At 45.9% G+C, this 12,949-nt stretch overlaps 1 protein-coding gene across 2 annotated transcripts in view; it reads right to left on the bottom strand.

The window, feature by feature from the left end:
• SHISA6 (shisa family member 6) overlaps positions 1–12,949 on the bottom strand; it is a 276,947-nt gene that overhangs the window by 149,996 nt on the left and 114,002 nt on the right. The window lies entirely within an intron of this gene.

Here is a 12,949-nt window from a genome sequence, read left to right as displayed (position 1 = left end):
AATCAGCAGCTGAGGCAGGAGGTAGAGCCGTCAAGAAAAAAAATATATTATTTTATAAACACATATAATATATGTTACAAATATATACACTGTATATATAAAAAGTATATATATCAAGTAGATATACATATTTATATATGTATGTATGTATATAAAAAGTATATATATCAAGTAGATATACATATTTATATATATATGTATGTGTGTGTATATATATATATATATATATATATATATATATACTGGCACAACAAAGACAAAAGTTCTGGAAAGGATACATAGAAAGCAGAAGGGAAAGGGATACACGGGGCTTGATTTTGGCATTTCTGACCAAGCGCAACAGAATATTGGTATATTTGACCCTCCCCCCCATCCTGTCCGTTGTCCCAGCTTCTTCCATGTTGCCTTACTCATTTGTTTTCTTTCTCTCCAGAGCACGGAGGCCTGGCTCCATCTGGTTGAAATGCCTCTATGTGCCTGTTTAGGAGTCCCACCATATCTCAGGGAACTAGAGCCTGGTGGCTTAGGAGAGATCCACTCAGCCGACGGGGGCGGGGAGAATGGCGTCTGCAAAACAGTGGCAAAATATTCACTGCTTTCCCCTGCTGACTTTCCATAATAAGATGTTATTCTTTTCCCGCCTAATGTAGCCGTCTACCCACGGGGCTGGTCTGGGGAAAGGTGAGGATGGGCGAGGACCTTGGGAGAAGAAATTCAAAGAGAAGGAGAGTAATATTCTGCTTCTGACATTCGAAATGGGACTTCACAAAGCTCTGGAAATACAGCTGTGGTAAAGAAAAAGGAGTCCGTAAATGCCATCCTGTGGCACAGACATAGGAAAATGGAGAAAAGCGTATTTTTGTTGTGTTGCTACAAGAGCGCCCTGAAAACTACTTAGACGTAAGCGTGGGAAATTATGCAGAAAGAAGGTGAAGTTAAAAAGTGGACAGAAAACGGGTTGCCCTTGCGGCACAGTCGACTGAGTGTCCGACACTTGGTTTCAGCTCAGGTCACGATCTCAAGGTTGTGAGATTGAGCCCTGCTTCAGGCTCTGTGCTGGACGTGGACACTGGCTGAGATTCTCTCTCTCCCCCTTCCCCACCCATCCACCCCCCTCCTTCTTAAAAAAAAAGTGGACAGAAAATGCTGTATTATGTATGATCACAATGCTATAAAGTCAAACCAGAGCATTAGAAATAAATAAAGACGATTAAAAGAAAACACCATCCCACTACAAGTGAAAACACTGTCAACCACCTTCAGATAACTAGAACTCATGTCTTATTTCTTCTCTCCTTTCAGCGCTTCTGTATTTTACAAGTTTTTTTTCCTTTAGTATGTCTTTTTTTATAATATAAATAAGTAAAATAAACACCTAATAAAAAAATGCATAGTATATGTAAAGACAACCCAAATCACATCTTTTCTTAACAAGGCATCCTCTACATTGGTAGATCTCAAACACAGGTGCATGCTGGAACCATCTAGAAGCTTTTAAAAATGCACATGTCCAGAGAAAACTCCGGGGATTCTGATTCTGTTGATTGGGGTCTGAGCTATTTCTAAGGAGCTCTCTAGCTGATTCTAATGTGCCGACCAGGAAAGAAAACCATTGCCCTAGAGTAAATGGAGAGAAAACCTAGGTTCAGTTTATTCAGGTGGGTTCAAGGAACATCTGTTGGACCCTCGGGGGTGCTTGGACCACCCACGATCTAGTAAGTTTTGGGCTCCAGAGTGCTCCCTTTCTTCCCTCCCAGTTCCTTCCTCCTCCCACATGAAGAGTCCTCAAACCTGAGTGTGCATCAGAAAAACCAGAAGGGCATGTTAAAACGGATTGCTGGGCCCACTCCCAGAGCTGGGACGAGGGCTCAAGACTGCATTTCTATCTAGTCACTGGTAATGCTGCTGCTGTCTGGTCCAGGGACCAAACTCTTGTCCTAGCACATGAGGAACTCAAGAGAATTCTGCCATCATTTCTGTCGTGCCCTCCACTCTGGAAGAGATACTCATTCCTCAGGGCTCACAGCCTTCCACGAGCAGCTCTCGGACTATAAAATACTGCGGTCACGACCCAGAATTTGACACAACAGAATTATTGGAGCTAAGCAGAATCTGCCCGGATCCCGAACCATGTCAGAGCTCCAGAAACCGCCTCTAGCACCTGGAGAAAAGCATCTTTATCGAGGATGAAGGGGTTGGGGGAAGGGGTGTGTGGAGGGGTGTGCCGCAGGGAGAGAGGGACCCTTGCCCTGTAACGTGGTCACTTCCTCCCCACCCCACTCCCAACCACGGCCAGGCAGGAGAAGGAAGTCACAGTTCAGAACTGTCATAAATTCGGACCTCATTAATTCAGAACCCGCAAGCCTTCCTGCGGAACTGGGGCTGGTTTATTTTTGTGCTCTTTTATAAATAAAATTTTTGATAAACAAATCAATACCGAGGAAGACGGAGAATAAACAGTGCCTGTGCTACTTACAAATCATTCTTATCTGTCAGCTGGAACAAGGTCCCTCGGGACTGAGCATTGCCCTGGTGCCTCGGGGCTCTGCTTTGTTTCACAAACACCACCAGTTTTCTGATCACCTACTATGCGCCAGGCAGAGACACAGAGCCTCTGAATGTACAGCCTAAGGGTTGGCTGGGTTTGTGTGTGTGTGTGTGTGTTTTGGTTTTTTTTGGACATCATAGTAGCGGACATTTTCTAACATAATGCAGTTTAACAGAGATTTTTCACATGTACTATTATCTTAAAATTTTAATCAGAACTGCATATGCTTGTTGTCTATTATATTACAATGCTGCCATTTACCGATGGAGAAATGGAAGCCAGGGGAAGATGACTGAGCCAATGGTAGTTTTCAGTTCCTCTCACTTCGAACTGAGTCTCCCTTCCACGAAGTAGCTCCACGAACTTCCCACAAGAGCCTTGTGAAAAGGTCACGTTCCCCAAGTTCATGGAGCTAGTCAGCAGTAAATTCCCAAGCGCTGCCATCTTCATACCTCACCCCATGGTCTGAATGGTCACAAGAATGTAGTTGTGACTCTTCTCTGGCAGCTGAACCCAGTAGAAATGCTACCTTGGGAGCGGTCTGCCTGGTGGTGAGTAAGTTCATAGAAGTTGGAGCCCTGGTGGGTCAACCTTCAACACCAAGTTTCTGAGTTGAGTAAAGGTAAGATATGCCAAGGGGTCAAGACCAAGAGCAGGTGGTGGGAATAAAGAATTCTATGTCCAGATTGGCTTGGAAAATATTGAGTTCCATGACATGAAAAGGAAGCACGAACACCAAGTCTAGCTTCCTGTTAATGAGCACCCACCTCTCTAGGGAGCACGTAACATTTTTCAAAGGCATCTTTGAGGACACTTGGGACAGTCGCCTGAGACGTTGAGTGGGAGAAGGCAGGGTGACAGCTTCAGCTCCTGTAGGAGCTGAAGTCCTCACCCTTGAGGATGGCTGGGCCCCGGCTTCGCAGTTCCTGATGTCCTAGGTCACAGGTAAGTTCCACGTCTAACAAGTTCCCAGGTGACACCGCTGAGGGCCACAGGTCCAAGGACCACCCTTTAAGAACCACTGTGTCAGAAATGACAGGTCCCTCTTGAGCTGGATCCAGGGCCAATGCTAGGAGGTCAAGGTCCAGGAGGATGCACGTTCTCCATCCCCCCCCAGAGGCAGGGTCTCGCATGAGCAAGGGCAGCATAATGATAAGAATGATCGGTCAAAGCAAAGCCCTGACCAGGTGGATGGGGTGAACAGAGGGAGTCGATGTCTCTTTTCTGCCACAGTGATGTGTGCAGTCCACAGTTGGACAGATGTGTGATAACAAGGGGTATCACAGAACTCTTTAGACATAACACAAAGAACCAGCCCTTTTCCACCTGGCAGCCACCACCCTGAGTCTATGCCCTTCTGCCTGCCCAGGTCACCGTACGGGCACACATACAGCCGCGTCCAGGAATGAGGTGGGGTTCAGACTGCAAAGGGACACCTGCCTCCAATTGCTGAACCCCAACTGTGTAAAGCAGCATCTGGGTGCATTCTGGACCCTTAATTTTGCCACTGCTCTCTCACTGTCACCAGCATCCAGAAGTCCAAAGTCATGGGGAGAACACTGAGGTTCCAGTTCAATGCCTACCTCCTCCCCCACCCCCTTCCGTAGGCAGGAGGCACTGAAAGCTAAAGAAAGGTCTGAGACTGAGTTCCTGGAGTCAGCAGAAGGCTGGTGGCTCTGGTAAGGCAGAAAGTCTGAGTGGCTACAGGGCAAGTTTCTCTGGAAAAGAGATTTGCTGCAAGAAACAGGAGGGGGAAAGGAGGTACTACCTGAATGTGATGTCAGCTGAGATGTAAAGGTGGTTTGTAACTGTGAAATTAGATCAAGAGCCAAGGGAGGGAAAGAAACTGACCAGGATGGTTGGCCTGGGTTGCAGACACAGCCAACGGAGTGTGTCCTGAAGGAAATCAGTGCACTAAATCCCAACAAGAGAGATGTGGTGGGCACTGGGTGGGGGAAGAGGACAAAGAGACAGCAACAATGGGAGAGAAGGGACAGAGAGGACGATTCTAGGCATTTCCATGAATTTCCAACAGTATTCCCAGAAGAGACACAGAAGGGATAATTCGGAAGCAATGATTAAAAGTTAATAGATTTTTTTTTTTTCCTGAGCAGATGGGAAGACTTCAGTCTTTAGATCCAAAGACAAAAAGCAAGATCAAGCATCACAGTATGTCTTAGAAGGCACTAAAATCTAGATATATTCTGGTGAAATGCCTTCTAAAAATATACAGGAAATAAATAAGTTCATCAGTTAATTAAATTTAAAAATAAAGGAAAATGCCATCATCATAAAACACTTAAAAAACGTGAGGGAGGGGAAGCAAAGCAACCTTTTGAAGCATATAAGGCTTTGAGAATAATGCAAAGTTTGCTAATATTTTTGAGTAGAGATGTTTTGATTCCATTCCTTCAAAACTCATTGAAAATAATGCAAAGAAAGAAGAAGAGAAAAAGAGTTCCACAGGCAGAGGAAAATAAAAGACTTTTCATTTAATGGAAATAGAACAAAAGGAAAATACACATACAGAAATTTTTAAAAAATACACATAGAAATCACTTCATAGGGGATTAAAGACCTAAGTGTGAAAAGCCAAACCTTAAATCTGTCAGAAAAGAAGAGCGAGCCATCCGTTCATAACCTCAGAGTAGGAAAGGATTTTGAAATGAGGAGCAAGGCACAGACTAGAGAGGAAGCCAGTGAGTGTATTTTAACCATAAGGCGCCAAAAGCCATCACGAAACTGCAAGTCAAAGGCTCAAAAACATGTATTTACATTCACATCCAAGACCCCATAAAGAGCTTCAAATTAATGAGAAGGTAAAAGAACATGACAGAAAGCATGGGCCAAAGAGATGAACAAGCAAATCATAGCAGAGAAGACCCGAAGGGCCGATTTACATAAAGTCGTGTTCCATCTTGCAAGTAACCAGGGAAATTCAAATTAAAGCCATAATGAGATATCATTTCATACTCAGCAGACTGGGAGGAGTGAAAATGCCTGACACTACGGACATGGGTAAGTAGGAATGAGAATCCTTGCACGCTTCTGCTAGGAGTGTAAATTGTAAATTGGTACAACCACTTTGGAAATTCGAAGACAGATACATGGTAGAAACAGCAAGTCCCCTTTGGTAGATACATTGTCACACATGCGCGTAAAGAGATACGCACAAGCATGTTCATAATGAGTATTGTTTGTAATAAAGACAAATGGAGAGGGCTCCATCTTCCTACCAAGAGAACAAGTGATCAATAATGTTATACTCATATGATGTAATCCTACACTACAGTCCAAATGGAATGAAGTAAGTAGCAACATGGAGGATGGTCTGTTATAATGCTGAGTATACTAAGCAAAGCGAGGAAAAACAGGATGCCATCATCTAGACAGTTTTATAAAACAGGCAATACAACCCTGTATATTGTTTCAGGATACAAGCAAACGGAGTGTTAATACAAGTACAAAGAGATTCAGGGAAACGATAGATACTTCAAACAGATACTTCTAGAGGTAGGGAGTGCAATGTAACTGAGGAGGAAGAGTAGATAAGGTGCTTCTGTGTTTTATTTCCTATGCTGGGTAGCTGGGGATGTCATTCACAGTTAAATAATTACTTTATTAGATGATAGATGAATGCATAGATGATGGACGGAGAGATGGAGTGATGGATGGATAGGTAGATGGACGGATGGATGGGTGGATGGATGGATGGATGAATAGGTGGATGGATGGATGGATGGATGAATAGGTGGATGGATGGGTGGATGGATGGATGAGTAGGTGGATGGACGGATGGATGGGTGGATGGATGGATGGATGGATGGGTGGGTGGATGGATGGATGGATGGATGGATGGATGAATAGGTGGATGGATGGATGGATGGATGGATGGATGGATGGATGGATGGATGAATAGGTAGATGGACGGATGGATGGATGGATGGATGGATGGATGGGTGGGTGGATGGATGGGTGGATGGATGGATGGATGGATGGATGGATGAATAGGTGGATGGACGGATGGATGGATGGATGGATGGATGGATGCATGGATGGACAGAGAAATGGAGAGATGAATAAATAGATGCATAGCTAGTTTTTAGTTAAGAAACTGTAACCCAAATATTTTATTCACTGCCAAATTGTCCCTCAAGAATAAAGGCAGCAAAGAGTCTCCAGTTTTAAGAACTCAAAGACTAAAAAACCCTTGAGTTCTTCTTGGGGGAGGGGCAAGGGGCCCCATGACGAAATCCATTAAGCAAGAAATAAAACGACAGAACTTCAAAAATTACAGACAGACTTATTTACAATCTTCAAGCCGTACCCAAATCCCAAAATTCATCAAGTAAAGATTGGTAAATCAGGTTACACACTTGCAACATTTAGCCAATTGGCTTTCTTGGCAGAAAGACCGTTAGGTGGTAGGTACTGGACTTGCCCTGGAAAACCTGGTAGACCAACGGGGTGATGAAAGTACGTTATGGTGATGAAATAAGACCAAAAGTAGCTTCCGTGGTCAGAGGAGCAGCTCTCTCTCTTTAGAGCCTGCTTGAAATTCACAGCATGCACTCCGAACAGACAGGGAGCTGGTCTCTGAAAAGCCAAAATAGTGCTAGGGCCGCTCTGCAGACACTTGCCTGCTGAACTTTCGGTGGAAAAACGTGACAGAGACAGAAATCCAAATGCATGGTAAACCCTGGGAAAATATTTTCAATACACGTGAGAAAGGACCTTTCCCTTAGTTCACCTCCACGACACTCATTAATATCAATAATAATAAAGCCCTAGAAAAAAGTGCATAGGGAATGTGTGAATAGGTCATTACATCGCCCAGAGAGGAAAAAAAAGACAGGGTTTTTTTGGAAGGCCAGGAGATATGTGAAAAATACGATTAACCTTGAGTCACAATTAAGGAAGTGCAGGTCAAAATTTAAAGGACCTTTCCAAAAAAAAAAAGAAAAAAAGAAAAAAAAGAATTGATTTTGGGGTGCGTGGGTGGCTTAGTCAGGTAAGCATCTTGGACTTGTTGTTTTGGCTCAGGTCATGATCTCAGGGATGTGAGATCGAACCCTGCATCGGGCTCCACATCGGGCTCAGTGCAGAGTCTGCTTGAGATTTTCTCTCTCTCCCTCTCCCACTGTTCCTCCCACTCCCCACACTCTCTCTTTCTATAAATAAATAAATCCTCTGAAAAATAAAACCTAATCAATTTGGCAAAAACTTAAGCCTTCCATGACACCCAGCGCCAGGAGGATGGGCTCTTTCGTTGTGGCTGGTAGAAAGAGTAGAAATTAGTGGTGCCTATTTGAAGGACAAGCCTTTGACCTGGCATTCTTCCTGCTAGGAATCTGCCCATCATATATGCCTTCGAGTCCTCCCATAATATATGAGCCAGGCCAGACCGTGTGGCCTTGACTGCAGCAGTTTCTGCGAACGGGAAGCGAAGAAAACCAGGATCCATGAATTTGTGGACCATCATGTAAGCATTACAAAGATGAGGTTGGATGTATGTGCAGATGTAGGAAGATCTCCAAGGCCAAATTAAAAAAAAAGAAGAGGAGGAAGAAGCAGCAAGATGCAGGGCAACATTTCACAGTAGGATCTTTTGATACAAACAAGAATGAAAACAATATAGAGAGGACATGTAGAGACCCACTGTGAGTAGGATGGTTGCTACGAATGATATATTTTTTTCCTGCAAGTTATTATGCCCACAAACTACTAAAAGGTCCTTTCCTTTGGGGAAAGGTCTGGGGGGAAATGGAAGGGAGGTGTTGGCCTTGGAGTTTGATTACTTTCTCTACTGTCTGAACTTTCTATACATGTCTATGTGTTATTTTTTATTTTTGTACTATTTACAGAGTTTATCTGGGATTAGGGAGTGGGATCGTGGGCCACACTTCGTTTTTGTCTTTGTACTTCTTTATGTGGGGGGAAAAACTCTAATAAATGTCATTTTATCGAAAGCAGTACAAAGGCCAGGAAATGAGAGGGGCCACTTCTCCTTGTGTAAATGACAAGGCATTTATCAAACACAGATTCTAATACCCACCTGGCAGGAGGGTGGTGAGGATTAGTTGAGATCCTGGATACCGATAGTTTTGCCTAATACTCCACTCCGGGAAGCCTCAATAAATGGTAGCTGCTATTCACATCAAGGCTACAGTCTTTTGGGGCGACTGGGTGCCTCAGTGGGTTAAAGCCTCTGCCTTCGGTTCAGGTCACGATCTCAGGGTTCTAAGATGGAGCCCCGAGTCGGGCTTTCTGCTCAGAAGGGAGCCTGCTTCCCGGAACCTCTCTCTCTGCCCTTGCCTCTCTGCCTACTTGTGATCTCTCTCTGTCAAATAAATAAATAAAATCTTAAAAAAAAAAAAAAAAAGACTATAGTCTTTCCTCTTTCCCATGCGGGGGAACTCTGTGGGGTCTTCTTCCTGTGCATCTGCCCGGAGCTGACCTCAGGCCAGAGAGAGCTTAAGAACAGAAGGAGCTGGATAGAGCTTGGACTTTGCTTTCTTGCCTGAGGGCTCTGTCCCAGAGAAACCCCAAAGCTCCTTTCCAGTTCCCAAGAGTTCACACCCATGTCTACACAAAGGGGAGGGTGGCTGGGAGCCAGGACAGCCTGGGTTCCTCCATGTAGTTACATTTTGCTAAGTGAACGAGGCCTCTCTGGGCTCAGTCCACAGAGGTAAACAGGGGGCAGGCCAGGTCTCACTGCAGACTGCACTGACAATGAATGTTTACTAGTCAAAAACTCTCCAGAGAGCAGCTACTGGGAATGCTTTATTTTAATGTGTCAATTCCAGTCCTCACACAAGCTCACGGGGACTGTCTACTCCAGAGTCTGGGGAGTTAGCAGGGCTGTCATCGAGTACTGTGGCATCTGCCCTCTGGTATCTCCCCTCTGCATACTCAGCAGCGGGGAGGCCTGGCCATGGTTGCCAGGCGCAGAGCCCACCTGGTGAAGGCTAGGGGTCCCCAGCTGTGAGGGCTCAGGGTCAGCAGTCCCACACTGAACCAACACTCTCCCATGATGAAGAAGGAAACATGGACCCAGAGCGGTTGAATAGACGCATTCTCAAGGTCACACAGGTTGATGGTTGTGGACACGGAAGCCTCGACTCTTGACTTTCAAGATGGCACTCTTATATCCCTGAACCATTGGTTATGTTGATGTGGATTGAAGAAAACTGGTACTTTGTGTTTGAAACTACAACAAACAAACAAAACTATGAAGATGTCCTCTGTAAAGGTCTCCAGCTGTGGCCAAGGGCAAGTTCTAGGTCAACTTGATCCCCTGCAAGAAAGGAGCTCTGCTGTGGTCTCCTTTATCTCACATAAGCTTTGGGGTAAGATTTCTTGTTTCAGAAAGCATTACAAGGCTCAGAAATAAAAGACTGAAAACCACACCTCTGGTGCATCCTAATTATTTACCAAGGGGACGAGGGAGAGGATTACTTGATGGTGACATTAATCTTCAGAGATTTGGAGAGGGCTAAACCCTCCTCCTCCCCCCCCTCCCCCCAGCCATTGAGACATAATCAGGGAATGTTCCAACTGAAGGACTTCTGAAGGGCACCTTCTCTAGCCTCGAAATTTGCAGACGAGGAAACTGGAGCCAGGGAGGGAAAACAGACAGCCCAAGGTCACTGGCTGCTGGCTGTGACCTCACTCTGCGTCTTCCCACAGCAGAGCCTTGCCGAATGCACCAAGCAGCCCACAGCCTCCCCTGTGCCCCAGGAAACGGTGCAGAGGTTGGTTTCTATTTCAGGGGACCCCAGCGCACCATTTATTTTCTCCTCAGATGCGCTGGCTGTAATCCTCTTGGAAAGATGCCCAGAGTCTAACCAAATCCCCATCACTGACTGCGATCCCCGTTTTGGTTCTGGTTCATTCCTGAGAGCGGGACCCTGGCCAAGAGTCCTGAGGAAAATCTGAGTGGAAGGGAGACTGGAGGTGCTCTCCACAGCAAGGGAAGACTTTCCTTGGCCCCCAAGTCTGAGGACATTAGGGCAGGGGTCCGTTAAGGAAATCTATCCCTTGGTATCGCACTGCGGACATACAGTGGGGTATCCCAAGGCAGGGGGTGCCTGAGACCTCTTTTCCTCTCGGTTTCTTGTCCTTTCCTCATCTGAAAAGACAAAACAAAAACCACGAGCCTTCTGCGAGTGCATCCAACTGGTGGGGATGGATGAACAAAATAATATAATGTCTACCATCTTATGTAATTTTACTGGATGCCTTTACACGGAGACATTGGCAATGAACGCCTTTTATTATCTAGTGGGAAATATTTAAGGAGAATACGATCTCCATTTTGCAGATGAATAAACAGCTCCCGCAAGGTTGAATCTACAAAATCACAGAGTAGCCTGTGAGTTAGGGAAGAACCTAAATTCCCTGTCACTATACAGACTGGGGGTTCCTCTCATTTTATCACGCTTCTGGAAACTGCTCCAAGGGTCCTATCCTCTCCCAAAACACCAGAGAGAGAGACCCTTCTGACTAAGACAGCTGACATAAAAACAAACAAACAAATAAAAAACAAACGTGGCGGTGGGGGAAGGAAAGAATTTTAAGCGCTGTCATCTTCTGCCGGGCTTTCACTCCTTATGGGAAGGCAATTTAATTTATGGACTATGACTTATCTCTGAGAAGTTATCAATGAGAGAAGGTTCATATTCAAACCCGGGGCTTTTTCACACCGACCTGGGTTAGGGATCTGTTGCATGCTGAATAATGCAAAGTAGGAGATGACAACCAAAATAGTGAATGCTAGGCAAAGAGGATTAGCAAAGCCTCTGAGTTTATGGAAATAATGTCACGGGCGACTCTGCTCAGATGTTTCCTTCTGTGGGCAAAGCAAGACTGCCCGCTCTGGGTCCCAGGGAATGACCCAGGGGGACCATGATTGTTACGGGCCCGATGGGGAGATAGGGGAGCCTCACTGGGAGCTTGGTGTATTTGGATCAGTCTCCAGTCTCCTCTCTTGCTGGATTTTGGTGGGGGTGGAGGGTAAGGGGTGCTGGAGGACCCCTGTCAGAGGCAGGTCCAGGGCCCCCTGCCCTGCCCTCAGATACTTGGTCTTCTCTCCATTCAGCATGGGGGAGGGGTTTGAGGCAGAGTAGGACCCTCTTCAAGGAGTGCCTGGCTAAGTACCTTCCCCACAGGCCCCCCACTCCTAGGTCGGTCCCCAAGTCTGGAGGTGACAGGGCCTCCCTCCCTCTGACCTCTACAAATTGCATTCAGGGACCTCCAGGTACAGTTGCACAGGGGGAGGCAGCCGCGGGTAAGGAGAGCAGGAGGAGGGTAAGAGGATACTCAGGTCCCTCCGTGGACCGGCGCAGAAGTTCCTCCCCTCCTCACGGGTTCCTTAAACCCACCTCCTTCCTTTTAATGATGTTTTCACTAAACTGTTCTCCAATTACCCCCTTTTAAGAGGGCCATCTGTTTCCTGCCAGACTCCGACGGATAGGCCATCCATCACCATCCTGGGCCTTTTTCCCTCCCTAGCCCGTTCAGGGACCATGGTCCATCCTTAAAACAGCCCCAGCCTCCAACCTCGAGCACCGTGCTCACCCAGCAAAACCACCAGGGAAGAGAGCCGACCAGCTGCCATTTTGTCACTGGGGGACGTCAGGCAAATGATTTGACCTCTCTGAACCCTCATTTCCCCCTCTGTAAAATGAGACTAAATCACAGTACTAAAAGAGGGTTTTGTGATAATCGAATTATTACACACAAAGAGTTCAGAACAAGACCTAGAATATGTTAGGTGCTCTGTTTGCTATTATCATTACCAGTATTTTGTAGAATGAATGACCCCAACCCTCAGATGCGGGCATCTCAATGTTATGACAATTTCTGCTCTCCTTCTCTGCAACGTTCACCCTTCTGCTTCCCGGACATCCTTCATAGGTTCCTCCTGGCTCCTGGAACCTCCCATACCTGCTTTCCACACGCTCCAACCTGCCCTTGCCTCATACTCCAAGGAGAAACTGGAACAGTAAGAGAGGATCTCTCTCGTTGACAGGAGATCACACCTATCCTCTCTGTATTCCTTGTTAGTAGCGTGAGTGAAATGATGTTGTGAACATCCGTGTCCCTCCATCTTCTCCAGGGCTTAGCTCCTGAAATCATCTCTCTCTTTTTCAACCACCACTTTCTCTCCCTCAACAGGCTCACTCACACTTCAAGTCCTCCAGACTGTCCAAACGCTACACACAACACTCTCCCTTGACCCCATGTCTCCCACGCCAATCATGGCCCATTCCCCACCATTTTTAGGGGAAGAAATGGAATCTTGGGGCATTGAGGGATCTTGTTCCCATTCACCTATCTCACTGGGGGATGACCTAGGGCTCCAAATACAAATTTTCTATGTTCTTAAAAAAAAAAAAG

This window comes from Mustela erminea, chromosome 18, assembly GCF_009829155.1.
Source record: "Mustela erminea isolate mMusErm1 chromosome 18, mMusErm1.Pri, whole genome shotgun sequence".
NCBI classification, from domain to species: Eukaryota; Metazoa; Chordata; class Mammalia; order Carnivora; family Mustelidae; genus Mustela; species Mustela erminea.
The sequence above is the reverse complement of the archived record's forward strand: the minus strand, read 5'-3'. Positions and strand labels throughout refer to the sequence as shown.